Raw genomic sequence first — 18,887 nt, forward strand, 5'->3', positions numbered from 1 at the left:
TGATGTGTGACTGAGAAACCTGTTTGTTATAGAGCTCTCACAGAGAAGCTTGGGTGTTATGTGACCTCATAAATGGAAGGATGGTTGTTTTGTGACCTAATAATGAGAAGCATGTTTGTCAGGTGAGCTCTTACAGAGAAGCCTGGTTGTTACGTGACCTCTGGAAGAGAAGCCTGTTTGTTAGGTCACTACTGATGGAGAAGCTTGATTGTTATGTAGTCTCTGACAGTGAAGACTTGTTGGTAGGTGACCTCATAAAGAAGCCTGGTTGTTCGGTGACCTCTAATGAGGCATACAGAGAAGCCTTGTTACAGAGAAGCCTAGTTGTTATGTGACCTCATAAAGGGAAGACTGGTTGTTGGGTGATCTAATAAGGAGATACCTGTTTGTTAGGCGAGCTCTGAGAGAAGCCTGGTTATCAGGTTCTCTCTGACAGACAAGCATGGTGGTTTGGTCACCTCTTAAAGGGAAGGCTGACTGTTACGTGATCTGTAATAAGTGGACGCCTTGTTGTTAGATGACTTCTGACAGAGAAGTCTTGTTGTTAGGTGATGTCTGACAGAGAAACCAGTTTGTTACATGACCACTTACACAGAAGCTTGGTTGTTAGGTGATCTCTGACAGAGAAGCATGTTTTTAAGGTGACATGTGATGGAGAAGCCTGGTTGTGAGGCAACCTCTGACAGAGAAGGCTGTTTGTTAAGGCAGCTCTTAAATAGAATCTTGATTATAAGGTTGTCTCTGTCAGAGAAGACTGGTTTGTAGGTGAACTCATAGAGAGAACACTGTTTTTTGGGTGATCTAAAAAGTAGCCGCCTGGTTGTTAAGTGACCTCGGAAAGAGAAGTCTACCTAGCAGTGTTCTGACAGAGAAGACTGTTGGTAGGTGACCTCACAAAGAGAAAACTTGCTGTTAAGTGATCTGTAATAAGGAGAAGCCTGTTTATTATGTGAGCTCTTAGAGAAACACTTGGATATTATGTGACCTCATAAAGAGAAACTGGTTGTTGGGTGATCTAAGAAGGAGAAGCCTGTTTGTTACGAGAGCTCTGACAGAAAAGCCTGGTTTTTAGGTGACTTCTGATGGATAAGGTTGGTTGTTATGTAATGTCTGACAGTGAAGACTGGTTGGTAGGTGACCTCGTGAAGAGAAGCCTGGTTCTTCGGTTATCTCTAAGAAGCATTCCAGTGAAGCTTGACTCTAGAGAGGCCTTGTTGTTATGTGACCTCTTTAAGAGAAGACTGGTTGTTGGGTGATCTTATGAGGAGAAGCCCCTTGGTTAGGCGTGCTCTTACAGAAGCCTGGTTATCAGGTTATCTCTGAGAGAGAAGTTTGGTTTTTAGGTCACGTCTCCCATTGGAGACTGATTGTGGGGTGATCTGTAGTGAGTGGAAGGCTTGTGGTCAGACGATGTCTGACAGAGAATTCTTGTTAAGTCATGTCTGACAGAGAAACCTGTTTGTTACAGAGCTCTTACAGAGAAGCCTGATTGTTATGTGACCTCATAAAGAGAAGACTGGTTGTTAGGTGACATCCAAAAGAGACGCCTGGTGCTTAGGTGACCTCCAAAAGAGATGCCTGGTGATGAGGTGACTTCTGACAGAGAAGGTAAGTTGTTACATTATCTCTGACAGTGAAGACTGGTTGGTTGCTGACCTCACAAAGAGAAGCGTGGTTGTCAGGTGATCTCCAGTAAGGAGGAACCTGGTAGTCATGTGATCCATAATGAGGGTAAGCCTGGTAGGTTACCTCTGACCGAGAAGACCTATTGTTAGGTGACATCTGAGAGAGACGCCTGCTCATCAGGTTGTCTCTGACAGAGAAGAATGGTTGCTCAATCACGTCTTATAGGGAATACTGAATGTTAGGTGACCTGTAATGAGTGGAAGGCTTCTTGTTAGATGACTTCTCACACAGAAGTCTTGTCAGGTGATGTCTGAAAGAGAAACCTGTTTAATACAGAGCGCGTACAGAGAATCCTGGTTGTTACGTGACCTCATACAGGGAAGGCTGGTTTTTGGGTGATCTAATAAGGAGAAGCCTGTTGGTTAGGTGCTCTTACAGAAGCCTGGTTATCTGGTTATATGTGACAGAGAAGCATGGTTTTTAGGTCACCTCTTAAAGGGAAGACTGTTTTCTAGGAGATCGTATCAGTGGAAGGCTTGTTGTTAGATGAGCTCTGACAGAGAAGTTTGTAAGGTGATGTGTGACTGAGAAACCTGTTTGTTATAGAGCTCTCACAGAGAAGCTTGGGTGTTATGTGACCTCATAAATGGAAGGATGGTTGTTTTGTGACCTAATAATGAGAAGCATGTTTGTCAGGTGAGCTCTTACAGAGAAGCCTGGTTGTTACGTGACCTCTGGAAGAGAAGCCTGTTTGTTAGGTCACTACTGATGGAGAAGCTTGATTGTTATGTAGTCTCTGACAGTGAAGACTTGTTGGTAGGTGACCTCATAAAGAAGCCTGGTTGTTCGGTGACCTCTAATGAGGCATACAGAGAAGCCTTGTTACAGAGAAGCCTAGTTGTTATGTGACCTCATAAAGGGAAGACTGGTTGTTGGGTGATCTAATAAGGAGATACCTGTTTGTTAGGCGAGCTCTGAGAGAAGCCTGGTTATCAGGTTCTCTCTGACAGACAAGCATGGTGGTTTGGTCACCTCTTAAAGGGAAGGCTGACTGTTACGTGATCTGTAATAAGTGGACGCCTTGTTGTTAGATGACTTCTGACAGAGAAGTCTTGTTGTTAGGTGATGTCTGACAGAGAAACCAGTTTGTTACATGACCACTTACACAGAAGCTTGGTTGTTAGGTGATCTCTGACAGAGAAGCATGTTTTTAAGGTGACATGTGATGGAGAAGCCTGGTTGTGAGGCAACCTCTGACAGAGAAGGCTGTTTGTTAAGGCAGCTCTTAAATAGAATCTTGATTATAAGGTTGTCTCTGTCAGAGAAGACTGGTTTGTAGGTGAACTCATAGAGAGAACACTGTTTTTTGGGTGATCTAAAAAGTAGCCGCCTGGTTGTTAAGTGACCTCGGAAAGAGAAGTCTACCTAGCAGTGTTCTGACAGAGAAGACTGTTGGTAGGTGACCTCACAAAGAGAAAACTTGCTGTTAAGTGATCTGTAATAAGGAGAAGCCTGTTTATTATGTGAGCTCTTAGAGAAACACTTGGATATTATGTGACCTCATAAAGAGAAACTGGTTGTTGGGTGATCTAAGAAGGAGAAGCCTGTTTGTTACGAGAGCTCTGACAGAAAAGCCTGGTTTTTAGGTGACTTCTGATGGATAAGGTTGGTTGTTATGTAATGTCTGACAGTGAAGACTGGTTGGTAGGTGACCTCGTGAAGAGAAGCCTGGTTCTTCGGTTATCTCTAAGAAGCATTCCAGTGAAGCTTGACTCTAGAGAGGCCTTGTTGTTATGTGACCTCTTTAAGAGAAGACTGGTTGTTGGGTGATCTTATGAGGAGAAGCCCCTTGGTTAGGCGTGCTCTTACAGAAGCCTGGTTATCAGGTTATCTCTGAGAGAGAAGTTTGGTTTTTAGGTCACGTCTCCCATTGGAGACTGATTGTGGGGTGATCTGTAGTGAGTGGAAGGCTTGTGGTCAGACGATGTCTGACAGAGAATTCTTGTTAAGTCATGTCTGACAGAGAAACCTGTTTGTTACAGAGCTCTTACAGAGAAGCCTGATTGTTATGTGACCTCATAAAGAGAAGACTGGTTGTTAGGTGACATCCAAAAGAGACGCCTGGTGCTTAGGTGACCTCCAAAAGAGATGCCTGGTGATGAGGTGACTTCTGACAGAGAAGGTAAGTTGTTACATTATCTCTGACAGTGAAGACTGGTTGGTTGCTGACCTCACAAAGAGAAGCGTGGTTGTCAGGTGATCTCCAGTAAGGAGGAACCTGGTAGTCATGTGATCCATAATGAGGGTAAGCCTGGTAGGTTACCTCTGACCGAGAAGACCTATTGTTAGGTGACATCTGAGAGAGACGCCTGCTCATCAGGTTGTCTCTGACAGAGAAGAATGGTTGCTCAATCACGTCTTATAGGGAATACTGAATGTTAGGTGACCTGTAATGAGTGGAAGGCTTCTTGTTAGATGACTTCTCACACAGAAGTCTTGTCAGGTGATGTCTGAAAGAGAAACCTGTTTAATACAGAGCGCGTACAGAGAATCCTGGTTGTTACGTGACCTCATACAGGGAAGGCTGGTTTTTGGGTGATCTAATAAGGAGAAGCCTGTTGGTTAGGTGCTCTTACAGAAGCCTGGTTATCTGGTTATATGTGACAGAGAAGCATGGTTTTTAGGTCACCTCTTAAAGGGAAGACTGTTTTCTAGGAGATCGTATCAGTGGAAGGCTTGTTGTTAGATGAGCTCTGACAGAGAAGTTTGTAAGGTGATGTGTGACTGAGAAACCTGTTTGTTATAGAGCTCTCACAGAGAAGCTTGGGTGTTATGTGACCTCATAAATGGAAGGATGGTTGTTTTGTGACCTAATAATGAGAAGCATGTTTGTCAGGTGAGCTCTTACAGAGAAGCCTGGTTGTTACGTGACCTCTGGAAGAGAAGCCTGTTTGTTAGGTCACTACTGATGGAGAAGCTTGATTGTTATGTAGTCTCTGACAGTGAAGACTTGTTGGTAGGTGACCTCATAAAGAAGCCTGGTTGTTCGGTGACCTCTAATGAGGCATACAGAGAAGCCTTGTTACAGAGAAGCCTAGTTGTTATGTGACCTCATAAAGGGAAGACTGGTTGTTGGGTGATCTAATAAGGAGATACCTGTTTGTTAGGCGAGCTCTGAGAGAAGCCTGGTTATCAGGTTCTCTCTGACAGACAAGCATGGTGGTTTGGTCACCTCTTAAAGGGAAGGCTGACTGTTACGTGATCTGTAATAAGTGGACGCCTTGTTGTTAGATGACTTCTGACAGAGAAGTCTTGTTGTTAGGTGATGTCTGACAGAGAAACCAGTTTGTTACATGACCACTTACACAGAAGCTTGGTTGTTAGGTGATCTCTGACAGAGAAGCATGTTTTTAAGGTGACATGTGATGGAGAAGCCTGGTTGTGAGGCAACCTCTGACAGAGAAGGCTGTTTGTTAAGGCAGCTCTTAAATAGAATCTTGATTATAAGGTTGTCTCTGTCAGAGAAGACTGGTTTGTAGGTGAACTCATAGAGAGAACACTGTTTTTTGGGTGATCTAAAAAGTAGCCGCCTGGTTGTTAAGTGACCTCGGAAAGAGAAGTCTACCTAGCAGTGTTCTGACAGAGAAGACTGTTGGTAGGTGACCTCACAAAGAGAAAACTTGCTGTTAAGTGATCTGTAATAAGGAGAAGCCTGTTTATTATGTGAGCTCTTAGAGAAACACTTGGATATTATGTGACCTCATAAAGAGAAACTGGTTGTTGGGTGATCTAAGAAGGAGAAGCCTGTTTGTTACGAGAGCTCTGACAGAAAAGCCTGGTTTTTAGGTGACTTCTGATGGATAAGGTTGGTTGTTATGTAATGTCTGACAGTGAAGACTGGTTGGTAGGTGACCTCGTGAAGAGAAGCCTGGTTCTTCGGTTATCTCTAAGAAGCATTCCAGTGAAGCTTGACTCTAGAGAGGCCTTGTTGTTATGTGACCTCTTTAAGAGAAGACTGGTTGTTGGGTGATCTTATGAGGAGAAGCCCCTTGGTTAGGCGTGCTCTTACAGAAGCCTGGTTATCAGGTTATCTCTGAGAGAGAAGTTTGGTTTTTAGGTCACGTCTCCCATTGGAGACTGATTGTGGGGTGATCTGTAGTGAGTGGAAGGCTTGTGGTCAGACGATGTCTGACAGAGAATTCTTGTTAAGTCATGTCTGACAGAGAAACCTGTTTGTTACAGAGCTCTTACAGAGAAGCCTGATTGTTATGTGACCTCATAAAGAGAAGACTGGTTGTTAGGTGACATCCAAAAGAGACGCCTGGTGCTTAGGTGACCTCCAAAAGAGATGCCTGGTGATGAGGTGACTTCTGACAGAGAAGGTAAGTTGTTACATTATCTCTGACAGTGAAGACTGGTTGGTTGCTGACCTCACAAAGAGAAGCGTGGTTGTCAGGTGATCTCCAGTAAGGAGGAACCTGGTAGTCATGTGATCCATAATGAGGGTAAGCCTGGTAGGTTACCTCTGACCGAGAAGACCTATTGTTAGGTGACATCTGAGAGAGACGCCTGCTCATCAGGTTGTCTCTGACAGAGAAGAATGGTTGCTCAATCACGTCTTATAGGGAATACTGAATGTTAGGTGACCTGTAATGAGTGGAAGGCTTCTTGTTAGATGACTTCTCACACAGAAGTCTTGTCAGGTGATGTCTGAAAGAGAAACCTGTTTAATACAGAGCGCGTACAGAGAATCCTGGTTGTTACGTGACCTCATACAGGGAAGGCTGGTTTTTGGGTGATCTAATAAGGAGAAGCCTGTTGGTTAGGTGCTCTTACAGAAGCCTGGTTATCTGGTTATATGTGACAGAGAAGCATGGTTTTTAGGTCACCTCTTAAAGGGAAGACTGTTTTCTAGGAGATCGTATCAGTGGAAGGCTTGTTGTTAGATGAGCTCTGACAGAGAAGTTTGTAAGGTGATGTGTGACTGAGAAACCTGTTTGTTATAGAGCTCTCACAGAGAAGCTTGGGTGTTATGTGACCTCATAAATGGAAGGATGGTTGTTTTGTGACCTAATAATGAGAAGCATGTTTGTCAGGTGAGCTCTTACAGAGAAGCCTGGTTGTTACGTGACCTCTGGAAGAGAAGCCTGTTTGTTAGGTCACTACTGATGGAGAAGCTTGATTGTTATGTAGTCTCTGACAGTGAAGACTTGTTGGTAGGTGACCTCATAAAGAAGCCTGGTTGTTCGGTGACCTCTAATGAGGCATACAGAGAAGCCTTGTTACAGAGAAGCCTAGTTGTTATGTGACCTCATAAAGGGAAGACTGGTTGTTGGGTGATCTAATAAGGAGATACCTGTTTGTTAGGCGAGCTCTGAGAGAAGCCTGGTTATCAGGTTCTCTCTGACAGACAAGCATGGTGGTTTGGTCACCTCTTAAAGGGAAGGCTGACTGTTACGTGATCTGTAATAAGTGGACGCCTTGTTGTTAGATGACTTCTGACAGAGAAGTCTTGTTGTTAGGTGATGTCTGACAGAGAAACCAGTTTGTTACATGACCACTTACACAGAAGCTTGGTTGTTAGGTGATCTCTGACAGAGAAGCATGTTTTTAAGGTGACATGTGATGGAGAAGCCTGGTTGTGAGGCAACCTCTGACAGAGAAGGCTGTTTGTTAAGGCAGCTCTTAAATAGAATCTTGATTATAAGGTTGTCTCTGTCAGAGAAGACTGGTTTGTAGGTGAACTCATAGAGAGAACACTGTTTTTTGGGTGATCTAAAAAGTAGCCGCCTGGTTGTTAAGTGACCTCGGAAAGAGAAGTCTACCTAGCAGTGTTCTGACAGAGAAGACTGTTGGTAGGTGACCTCACAAAGAGAAAACTTGCTGTTAAGTGATCTGTAATAAGGAGAAGCCTGTTTATTATGTGAGCTCTTAGAGAAACACTTGGATATTATGTGACCTCATAAAGAGAAACTGGTTGTTGGGTGATCTAAGAAGGAGAAGCCTGTTTGTTACGAGAGCTCTGACAGAAAAGCCTGGTTTTTAGGTGACTTCTGATGGATAAGGTTGGTTGTTATGTAATGTCTGACAGTGAAGACTGGTTGGTAGGTGACCTCGTGAAGAGAAGCCTGGTTCTTCGGTTATCTCTAAGAAGCATTCCAGTGAAGCTTGACTCTAGAGAGGCCTTGTTGTTATGTGACCTCTTTAAGAGAAGACTGGTTGTTGGGTGATCTTATGAGGAGAAGCCCCTTGGTTAGGCGTGCTCTTACAGAAGCCTGGTTATCAGGTTATCTCTGAGAGAGAAGTTTGGTTTTTAGGTCACGTCTCCCATTGGAGACTGATTGTGGGGTGATCTGTAGTGAGTGGAAGGCTTGTGGTCAGACGATGTCTGACAGAGAATTCTTGTTAAGTCATGTCTGACAGAGAAACCTGTTTGTTACAGAGCTCTTACAGAGAAGCCTGATTGTTATGTGACCTCATAAAGAGAAGACTGGTTGTTAGGTGACATCCAAAAGAGACGCCTGGTGCTTAGGTGACCTCCAAAAGAGATGCCTGGTGATGAGGTGACTTCTGACAGAGAAGGTAAGTTGTTACATTATCTCTGACAGTGAAGACTGGTTGGTTGCTGACCTCACAAAGAGAAGCGTGGTTGTCAGGTGATCTCCAGTAAGGAGGAACCTGGTAGTCATGTGATCCATAATGAGGGTAAGCCTGGTAGGTTACCTCTGACCGAGAAGACCTATTGTTAGGTGACATCTGAGAGAGACGCCTGCTCATCAGGTTGTCTCTGACAGAGAAGAATGGTTGCTCAATCACGTCTTATAGGGAATACTGAATGTTAGGTGACCTGTAATGAGTGGAAGGCTTCTTGTTAGATGACTTCTCACACAGAAGTCTTGTCAGGTGATGTCTGAAAGAGAAACCTGTTTAATACAGAGCGCGTACAGAGAATCCTGGTTGTTACGTGACCTCATACAGGGAAGGCTGGTTTTTGGGTGATCTAATAAGGAGAAGCCTGTTGGTTAGGTGCTCTTACAGAAGCCTGGTTATCTGGTTATATGTGACAGAGAAGCATGGTTTTTAGGTCACCTCTTAAAGGGAAGACTGTTTTCTAGGAGATCGTATCAGTGGAAGGCTTGTTGTTAGATGAGCTCTGACAGAGAAGTTTGTAAGGTGATGTGTGACTGAGAAACCTGTTTGTTATAGAGCTCTCACAGAGAAGCTTGGGTGTTATGTGACCTCATAAATGGAAGGATGGTTGTTTTGTGACCTAATAATGAGAAGCATGTTTGTCAGGTGAGCTCTTACAGAGAAGCCTGGTTGTTACGTGACCTCTGGAAGAGAAGCCTGTTTGTTAGGTCACTACTGATGGAGAAGCTTGATTGTTATGTAGTCTCTGACAGTGAAGACTTGTTGGTAGGTGACCTCATAAAGAAGCCTGGTTGTTCGGTGACCTCTAATGAGGCATACAGAGAAGCCTTGTTACAGAGAAGCCTAGTTGTTATGTGACCTCATAAAGGGAAGACTGGTTGTTGGGTGATCTAATAAGGAGATACCTGTTTGTTAGGCGAGCTCTGAGAGAAGCCTGGTTATCAGGTTCTCTCTGACAGACAAGCATGGTGGTTTGGTCACCTCTTAAAGGGAAGGCTGACTGTTACGTGATCTGTAATAAGTGGACGCCTTGTTGTTAGATGACTTCTGACAGAGAAGTCTTGTTGTTAGGTGATGTCTGACAGAGAAACCAGTTTGTTACATGACCACTTACACAGAAGCTTGGTTGTTAGGTGATCTCTGACAGAGAAGCATGTTTTTAAGGTGACATGTGATGGAGAAGCCTGGTTGTGAGGCAACCTCTGACAGAGAAGGCTGTTTGTTAAGGCAGCTCTTAAATAGAATCTTGATTATAAGGTTGTCTCTGTCAGAGAAGACTGGTTTGTAGGTGAACTCATAGAGAGAACACTGTTTTTTGGGTGATCTAAAAAGTAGCCGCCTGGTTGTTAAGTGACCTCGGAAAGAGAAGTCTACCTAGCAGTGTTCTGACAGAGAAGACTGTTGGTAGGTGACCTCACAAAGAGAAAACTTGCTGTTAAGTGATCTGTAATAAGGAGAAGCCTGTTTATTATGTGAGCTCTTAGAGAAACACTTGGATATTATGTGACCTCATAAAGAGAAACTGGTTGTTGGGTGATCTAAGAAGGAGAAGCCTGTTTGTTACGAGAGCTCTGACAGAAAAGCCTGGTTTTTAGGTGACTTCTGATGGATAAGGTTGGTTGTTATGTAATGTCTGACAGTGAAGACTGGTTGGTAGGTGACCTCGTGAAGAGAAGCCTGGTTCTTCGGTTATCTCTAAGAAGCATTCCAGTGAAGCTTGACTCTAGAGAGGCCTTGTTGTTATGTGACCTCTTTAAGAGAAGACTGGTTGTTGGGTGATCTTATGAGGAGAAGCCCCTTGGTTAGGCGTGCTCTTACAGAAGCCTGGTTATCAGGTTATCTCTGAGAGAGAAGTTTGGTTTTTAGGTCACGTCTCCCATTGGAGACTGATTGTGGGGTGATCTGTAGTGAGTGGAAGGCTTGTGGTCAGACGATGTCTGACAGAGAATTCTTGTTAAGTCATGTCTGACAGAGAAACCTGTTTGTTACAGAGCTCTTACAGAGAAGCCTGATTGTTATGTGACCTCATAAAGAGAAGACTGGTTGTTAGGTGACATCCAAAAGAGACGCCTGGTGCTTAGGTGACCTCCAAAAGAGATGCCTGGTGATGAGGTGACTTCTGACAGAGAAGGTAAGTTGTTACATTATCTCTGACAGTGAAGACTGGTTGGTTGCTGACCTCACAAAGAGAAGCGTGGTTGTCAGGTGATCTCCAGTAAGGAGGAACCTGGTAGTCATGTGATCCATAATGAGGGTAAGCCTGGTAGGTTACCTCTGACCGAGAAGACCTATTGTTAGGTGACATCTGAGAGAGACGCCTGCTCATCAGGTTGTCTCTGACAGAGAAGAATGGTTGCTCAATCACGTCTTATAGGGAATACTGAATGTTAGGTGACCTGTAATGAGTGGAAGGCTTCTTGTTAGATGACTTCTCACACAGAAGTCTTGTCAGGTGATGTCTGAAAGAGAAACCTGTTTAATACAGAGCGCGTACAGAGAATCCTGGTTGTTACGTGACCTCATACAGGGAAGGCTGGTTTTTGGGTGATCTAATAAGGAGAAGCCTGTTGGTTAGGTGCTCTTACAGAAGCCTGGTTATCTGGTTATATGTGACAGAGAAGCATGGTTTTTAGGTCACCTCTTAAAGGGAAGACTGTTTTCTAGGAGATCGTATCAGTGGAAGGCTTGTTGTTAGATGAGCTCTGACAGAGAAGTTTGTAAGGTGATGTGTGACTGAGAAACCTGTTTGTTATAGAGCTCTCACAGAGAAGCTTGGGTGTTATGTGACCTCATAAATGGAAGGATGGTTGTTTTGTGACCTAATAATGAGAAGCATGTTTGTCAGGTGAGCTCTTACAGAGAAGCCTGGTTGTTACGTGACCTCTGGAAGAGAAGCCTGTTTGTTAGGTCACTACTGATGGAGAAGCTTGATTGTTATGTAGTCTCTGACAGTGAAGACTTGTTGGTAGGTGACCTCATAAAGAAGCCTGGTTGTTCGGTGACCTCTAATGAGGCATACAGAGAAGCCTTGTTACAGAGAAGCCTAGTTGTTATGTGACCTCATAAAGGGAAGACTGGTTGTTGGGTGATCTAATAAGGAGATACCTGTTTGTTAGGCGAGCTCTGAGAGAAGCCTGGTTATCAGGTTCTCTCTGACAGACAAGCATGGTGGTTTGGTCACCTCTTAAAGGGAAGGCTGACTGTTACGTGATCTGTAATAAGTGGACGCCTTGTTGTTAGATGACTTCTGACAGAGAAGTCTTGTTGTTAGGTGATGTCTGACAGAGAAACCAGTTTGTTACATGACCACTTACACAGAAGCTTGGTTGTTAGGTGATCTCTGACAGAGAAGCATGTTTTTAAGGTGACATGTGATGGAGAAGCCTGGTTGTGAGGCAACCTCTGACAGAGAAGGCTGTTTGTTAAGGCAGCTCTTAAATAGAATCTTGATTATAAGGTTGTCTCTGTCAGAGAAGACTGGTTTGTAGGTGAACTCATAGAGAGAACACTGTTTTTTGGGTGATCTAAAAAGTAGCCGCCTGGTTGTTAAGTGACCTCGGAAAGAGAAGTCTACCTAGCAGTGTTCTGACAGAGAAGACTGTTGGTAGGTGACCTCACAAAGAGAAAACTTGCTGTTAAGTGATCTGTAATAAGGAGAAGCCTGTTTATTATGTGAGCTCTTAGAGAAACACTTGGATATTATGTGACCTCATAAAGAGAAACTGGTTGTTGGGTGATCTAAGAAGGAGAAGCCTGTTTGTTACGAGAGCTCTGACAGAAAAGCCTGGTTTTTAGGTGACTTCTGATGGATAAGGTTGGTTGTTATGTAATGTCTGACAGTGAAGACTGGTTGGTAGGTGACCTCGTGAAGAGAAGCCTGGTTCTTCGGTTATCTCTAAGAAGCATTCCAGTGAAGCTTGACTCTAGAGAGGCCTTGTTGTTATGTGACCTCTTTAAGAGAAGACTGGTTGTTGGGTGATCTTATGAGGAGAAGCCCCTTGGTTAGGCGTGCTCTTACAGAAGCCTGGTTATCAGGTTATCTCTGAGAGAGAAGTTTGGTTTTTAGGTCACGTCTCCCATTGGAGACTGATTGTGGGGTGATCTGTAGTGAGTGGAAGGCTTGTGGTCAGACGATGTCTGACAGAGAATTCTTGTTAAGTCATGTCTGACAGAGAAACCTGTTTGTTACAGAGCTCTTACAGAGAAGCCTGATTGTTATGTGACCTCATAAAGAGAAGACTGGTTGTTAGGTGACATCCAAAAGAGACGCCTGGTGCTTAGGTGACCTCCAAAAGAGATGCCTGGTGATGAGGTGACTTCTGACAGAGAAGGTAAGTTGTTACATTATCTCTGACAGTGAAGACTGGTTGGTTGCTGACCTCACAAAGAGAAGCGTGGTTGTCAGGTGATCTCCAGTAAGGAGGAACCTGGTAGTCATGTGATCCATAATGAGGGTAAGCCTGGTAGGTTACCTCTGACCGAGAAGACCTATTGTTAGGTGACATCTGAGAGAGACGCCTGCTCATCAGGTTGTCTCTGACAGAGAAGAATGGTTGCTCAATCACGTCTTATAGGGAATACTGAATGTTAGGTGACCTGTAATGAGTGGAAGGCTTCTTGTTAGATGACTTCTCACACAGAAGTCTTGTCAGGTGATGTCTGAAAGAGAAACCTGTTTAATACAGAGCGCGTACAGAGAATCCTGGTTGTTACGTGACCTCATACAGGGAAGGCTGGTTTTTGGGTGATCTAATAAGGAGAAGCCTGTTGGTTAGGTGCTCTTACAGAAGCCTGGTTATCTGGTTATATGTGACAGAGAAGCATGGTTTTTAGGTCACCTCTTAAAGGGAAGACTGTTTTCTAGGAGATCGTATCAGTGGAAGGCTTGTTGTTAGATGAGCTCTGACAGAGAAGTTTGTAAGGTGATGTGTGACTGAGAAACCTGTTTGTTATAGAGCTCTCACAGAGAAGCTTGGGTGTTATGTGACCTCATAAATGGAAGGATGGTTGTTTTGTGACCTAATAATGAGAAGCATGTTTGTCAGGTGAGCTCTTACAGAGAAGCCTGGTTGTTACGTGACCTCTGGAAGAGAAGCCTGTTTGTTAGGTCACTACTGATGGAGAAGCTTGATTGTTATGTAGTCTCTGACAGTGAAGACTTGTTGGTAGGTGACCTCATAAAGAAGCCTGGTTGTTCGGTGACCTCTAATGAGGCATACAGAGAAGCCTTGTTACAGAGAAGCCTAGTTGTTATGTGACCTCATAAAGGGAAGACTGGTTGTTGGGTGATCTAATAAGGAGATACCTGTTTGTTAGGCGAGCTCTGAGAGAAGCCTGGTTATCAGGTTCTCTCTGACAGACAAGCATGGTGGTTTGGTCACCTCTTAAAGGGAAGGCTGACTGTTACGTGATCTGTAATAAGTGGACGCCTTGTTGTTAGATGACTTCTGACAGAGAAGTCTTGTTGTTAGGTGATGTCTGACAGAGAAACCAGTTTGTTACATGACCACTTACACAGAAGCTTGGTTGTTAGGTGATCTCTGACAGAGAAGCATGTTTTTAAGGTGACATGTGATGGAGAAGCCTGGTTGTGAGGCAACCTCTGACAGAGAAGGCTGTTTGTTAAGGCAGCTCTTAAATAGAATCTTGATTATAAGGTTGTCTCTGTCAGAGAAGACTGGTTTGTAGGTGAACTCATAGAGAGAACACTGTTTTTTGGGTGATCTAAAAAGTAGCCGCCTGGTTGTTAAGTGACCTCGGAAAGAGAAGTCTACCTAGCAGTGTTCTGACAGAGAAGACTGTTGGTAGGTGACCTCACAAAGAGAAAACTTGCTGTTAAGTGATCTGTAATAAGGAGAAGCCTGTTTATTATGTGAGCTCTTAGAGAAACACTTGGATATTATGTGACCTCATAAAGAGAAACTGGTTGTTGGGTGATCTAAGAAGGAGAAGCCTGTTTGTTACGAGAGCTCTGACAGAAAAGCCTGGTTTTTAGGTGACTTCTGATGGATAAGGTTGGTTGTTATGTAATGTCTGACAGTGAAGACTGGTTGGTAGGTGACCTCGTGAAGAGAAGCCTGGTTCTTCGGTTATCTCTAAGAAGCATTCCAGTGAAGCTTGACTCTAGAGAGGCCTTGTTGTTATGTGACCTCTTTAAGAGAAGACTGGTTGTTGGGTGATCTTATGAGGAGAAGCCCCTTGGTTAGGCGTGCTCTTACAGAAGCCTGGTTATCAGGTTATCTCTGAGAGAGAAGTTTGGTTTTTAGGTCACGTCTCCCATTGGAGACTGATTGTGGGGTGATCTGTAGTGAGTGGAAGGCTTGTGGTCAGACGATGTCTGACAGAGAATTCTTGTTAAGTCATGTCTGACAGAGAAACCTGTTTGTTACAGAGCTCTTACAGAGAAGCCTGATTGTTATGTGACCTCATAAAGAGAAGACTGGTTGTTAGGTGACATCCAAAAGAGACGCCTGGTGCTTAGGTGACCTCCAAAAGAGATGCCTGGTGATGAGGTGACTTCTGACAGAGAAGGTAAGTTGTTACATTATCTCTGACAGTGAAGACTGGTTGGTTGCTGACCTCACAAAGAGAAGCGTGGTTGTCAGGTGATCTCCAGTAAGGAGGAACCTGGTAGTCATGTGATCCATAATGAGGGTAAGCCTGGTAGGTTACCTCTGACCGAGAAGACCTATTGTTAGGTGACATCTGAGAGAGACGCCTGCTCATCAGGTTGTCTCTGACAGAGAAGAATGGTTGCTCAATCACGTCTTATAGGGAATACTGAATGTTAGGTGACCTGTAATGAGTGGAAGGCTTCTTGTTAGATGACTTCTCACACAGAAGTCTTGTCAGGTGATGTCTGAAAGAGAAACCTGTTTAATACAGAGCGCGTACAGAGAATCCTGGTTGTTACGTGACCTCATACAGGGAAGGCTGGTTTTTGGGTGATCTAATAAGGAGAAGCCTGTTGGTTAGGTGCTCTTACAGAAGCCTGGTTATCTGGTTATATGTGACAGAGAAGCATGGTTTTTAGGTCACCTCTTAAAGGGAAGACTGTTTTCTAGGAGATCGTATCAGTGGAAGGCTTGTTGTTAGATGAGCTCTGACAGAGAAGTTTGTAAGGTGATGTGTGACTGAGAAACCTGTTTGTTATAGAGCTCTCACAGAGAAGCTTGGGTGTTATGTGACCTCATAAATGGAAGGATGGTTGTTTTGTGACCTAATAATGAGAAGCATGTTTGTCAGGTGAGCTCTTACAGAGAAGCCTGGTTGTTACGTGACCTCTGGAAGAGAAGCCTGTTTGTTAGGTCACTACTGATGGAGAAGCTTGATTGTTATGTAGTCTCTGACAGTGAAGACTTGTTGGTAGGTGACCTCATAAAGAAGCCTGGTTGTTCGGTGACCTCTAATGAGGCATACAGAGAAGCCTTGTTACAGAGAAGCCTAGTTGTTATGTGACCTCATAAAGGGAAGACTGGTTGTTGGGTGATCTAATAAGGAGATACCTGTTTGTTAGGCGAGCTCTGAGAGAAGCCTGGTTATCAGGTTCTCTCTGACAGACAAGCATGGTGGTTTGGTCACCTCTTAAAGGGAAGGCTGACTGTTACGTGATCTGTAATAAGTGGACGCCTTGTTGTTAGATGACTTCTGACAGAGAAGTCTTGTTGTTAGGTGATGTCTGACAGAGAAACCAGTTTGTTACATGACCACTTACACAGAAGCTTGGTTGTTAGGTGATCTCTGACAGAGAAGCATGTTTTTAAGGTGACATGTGATGGAGAAGCCTGGTTGTGAGGCAACCTCTGACAGAGAAGGCTGTTTGTTAAGGCAGCTCTTAAATAGAATCTTGATTATAAGGTTGTCTCTGTCAGAGAAGACTGGTTTGTAGGTGAACTCATAGAGAGAACACTGTTTTTTGGGTGATCTAAAAAGTAGCCGCCTGGTTGTTAAGTGACCTCGGAAAGAGAAGTCTACCTAGCAGTGTTCTGACAGAGAAGACTGTTGGTAGGTGACCTCACAAAGAGAAAACTTGCTGTTAAGTGATCTGTAATAAGGAGAAGCCTGTTTATTATGTGAGCTCTTAGAGAAACACTTGGATATTATGTGACCTCATAAAGAGAAACTGGTTGTTGGGTGATCTAAGAAGGAGAAGCCTGTTTGTTACGAGAGCTCTGACAGAAAAGCCTGGTTTTTAGGTGACTTCTGATGGATAAGGTTGGTTGTTATGTAATGTCTGACAGTGAAGACTGGTTGGTAGGTGACCTCGTGAAGAGAAGCCTGGTTCTTCGGTTATCTCTAAGAAGCATTCCAGTGAAGCTTGACTCTAGAGAGGCCTTGTTGTTATGTGACCTCTTTAAGAGAAGACTGGTTGTTGGGTGATCTTATGAGGAGAAGCCCCTTGGTTAGGCGTGCTCTTACAGAAGCCTGGTTATCAGGTTATCTCTGAGAGAGAAGTTTGGTTTTTAGGTCACGTCTCCCATTGGAGACTGATTGTGGGGTGATCTGTAGTGAGTGGAAGGCTTGTGGTCAGACGATGTCTGACAGAGAATTCTTGTTAAGTCATGTCTGACAGAGAAACCTGTTTGTTACAGAGCTCTTACAGAGAAGCCTGATTGTTATGTGACCTCATAAAGAGAAGACTGGTTGTTAGGTGACATCCAAAAGAGACGCCTGGTGCTTAGGTGACCTCCAAAAGAGATGCCTGGTGATGAGGTGACTTCTGACAGAGAAGGTAAGTTGTTACATTATCTCTGACAGTGAAGACTGGTTGGTTGCTGACCTCACAAAGAGAAGCGTGGTTGTCAGGTGATCTCCAGTAAGGAGGAACCTGGTAGTCATGTGATCCATAATGAGGGTAAGCCTGGTAGGTTACCTCTGACCGAGAAGACCTATTGTTAGGTGACATCTGAGAGAGACGCCTGCTCATCAGGTTGTCTCTGACAGAGAAGAATGGTTGCTCAATCACGTCTTATAGGGAATACTGAATGTTAGGTGACCTGTAATGAGTGGAAGGCTTCTTGTTAGATGACTTCTCACACAGAAGTCTTGTCAGGTGATGTCTGAAAGAGAAACCTGTTTAATACAGAGCGCGTACAGAGAATCCTGGTTGTTACGTGACCTCATACAGGGAAGGCTGGTTTTTGGGTGATCTAATAAGGAGAAGCCTGTTGGTTAGGTGCTCTTACAGAAGCCTGGTTATCTGGTTATATGTGACAGAGAAGCATGGTTTTTAGGTCACCTCTTAAAGGGAAGACTGTTTTCTAGGAGATCGTATCAGTGGAAGGCTTGTTGTTAGATGAGCTCTGACAGAGAAGTTTGTAAGGTGATGTGTGACTGAGAAACCTGTTTGTTATAGAGCTCTCACAGAGAAGCTTGGGTGTTATGTGACCTCATAAATGGAAGGATGGTTGTTTTGTGACCTAATAATGAGAAGCATGTTTGTCAGGTGAGCTCTTACAGAGAAGCCTGGTTGTTACGTGACCTCTGGAAGAGAAGCCTGTTTGTTAGGTCACTACTGATGGAGAAGCTTGATTGTTATGTAGTCTCTGACAGTGAAGACTTGTTGGTAGGTGACCTCATAAAGAAGCCTGGTTGTTCGGTGACCTCTAATGAGGCATACAGAGAAGCCTTGTTACAGAGAAGCCTAGTTGTTATGTGACCTCATAAAGGGAAGACTGGTTGTTGGGTGATCTAATAAGGAGATACCTGTTTGTTAGGCGAGCTCTGAGAGAAGCCTGGTTATCAGGTTCTCTCTGACAGACAAGCATGGTGGTTTGGTCACCTCTTAAAGGGAAGGCTGACTGTTACGTGATCTGTAATAAGTGGACGCCTTGTTGTTAGATGACTTCTGACAGAGAAGTCTTGTTGTTAGGTGATGTCTGACAGAGAAACCAGTTTGTTACATGACCACTTACACAGAAGCTTGGTTGTTAGGTGATCTCTGACAGAGAAGCATGTTTTTAAGGTGACATGTGATGGAGAAGCCTGGTTGTGAGGCAACCTCTGACAGAGAAGGCTGTTTGTTAAGGCAGCTCTTAAATAGAATCTTGATTATAAGGTTGTCTCTGTCAGAGAAGACTGGTTTGTAGGTGAACTCATAGAGAGAACACTGTTTTTCGGGTGATCTAAAAAGTAGCCGCCTGGTTGTTAAGTGACCTCTGAAAGAGAAGTCTACCTAGCAGTGTTCTGACAGAGAAGACTGTTGGTAGGTGACCTCACAAAGAGAAAACTTGCTGTTAAGTGATCTGTAATAAGGAGAAGCCTGTTTATTATGTGAGCTCTTAGAGAAACACTTGGATATTATGTGACCTCATAAAGAGAAACTGGTTGTTGGGTGATCTAAGAAGGAGAAGCCTGTTTGTTACGAGAGCTCTGACAGAAAAGCCTGGTTTTTAGGTGACTTCTGATGGATAAGGTTGGTTGTTATGTAATGTCTGACAGTGAAGACTGGTTGGTAGGTGACCTCGTGAAGAGAAGCCTGGTTCTTCGGTTATCTCTAAGAAGCATTCCAGTGAAGCTTGACTCTAGAGAGGCCTTGTTGTTATGTGACCTCTTTAAGAGAAGACTGGTTGTTGGGTGATCTTATGAGGAGAAGCCCCTTGGTTAGGCGT

Source organism: Manis pentadactyla, chromosome 4 (genome assembly GCF_030020395.1).
Source record: "Manis pentadactyla isolate mManPen7 chromosome 4, mManPen7.hap1, whole genome shotgun sequence".
Taxonomy (NCBI): Eukaryota; Metazoa; Chordata; class Mammalia; order Pholidota; family Manidae; genus Manis; species Manis pentadactyla.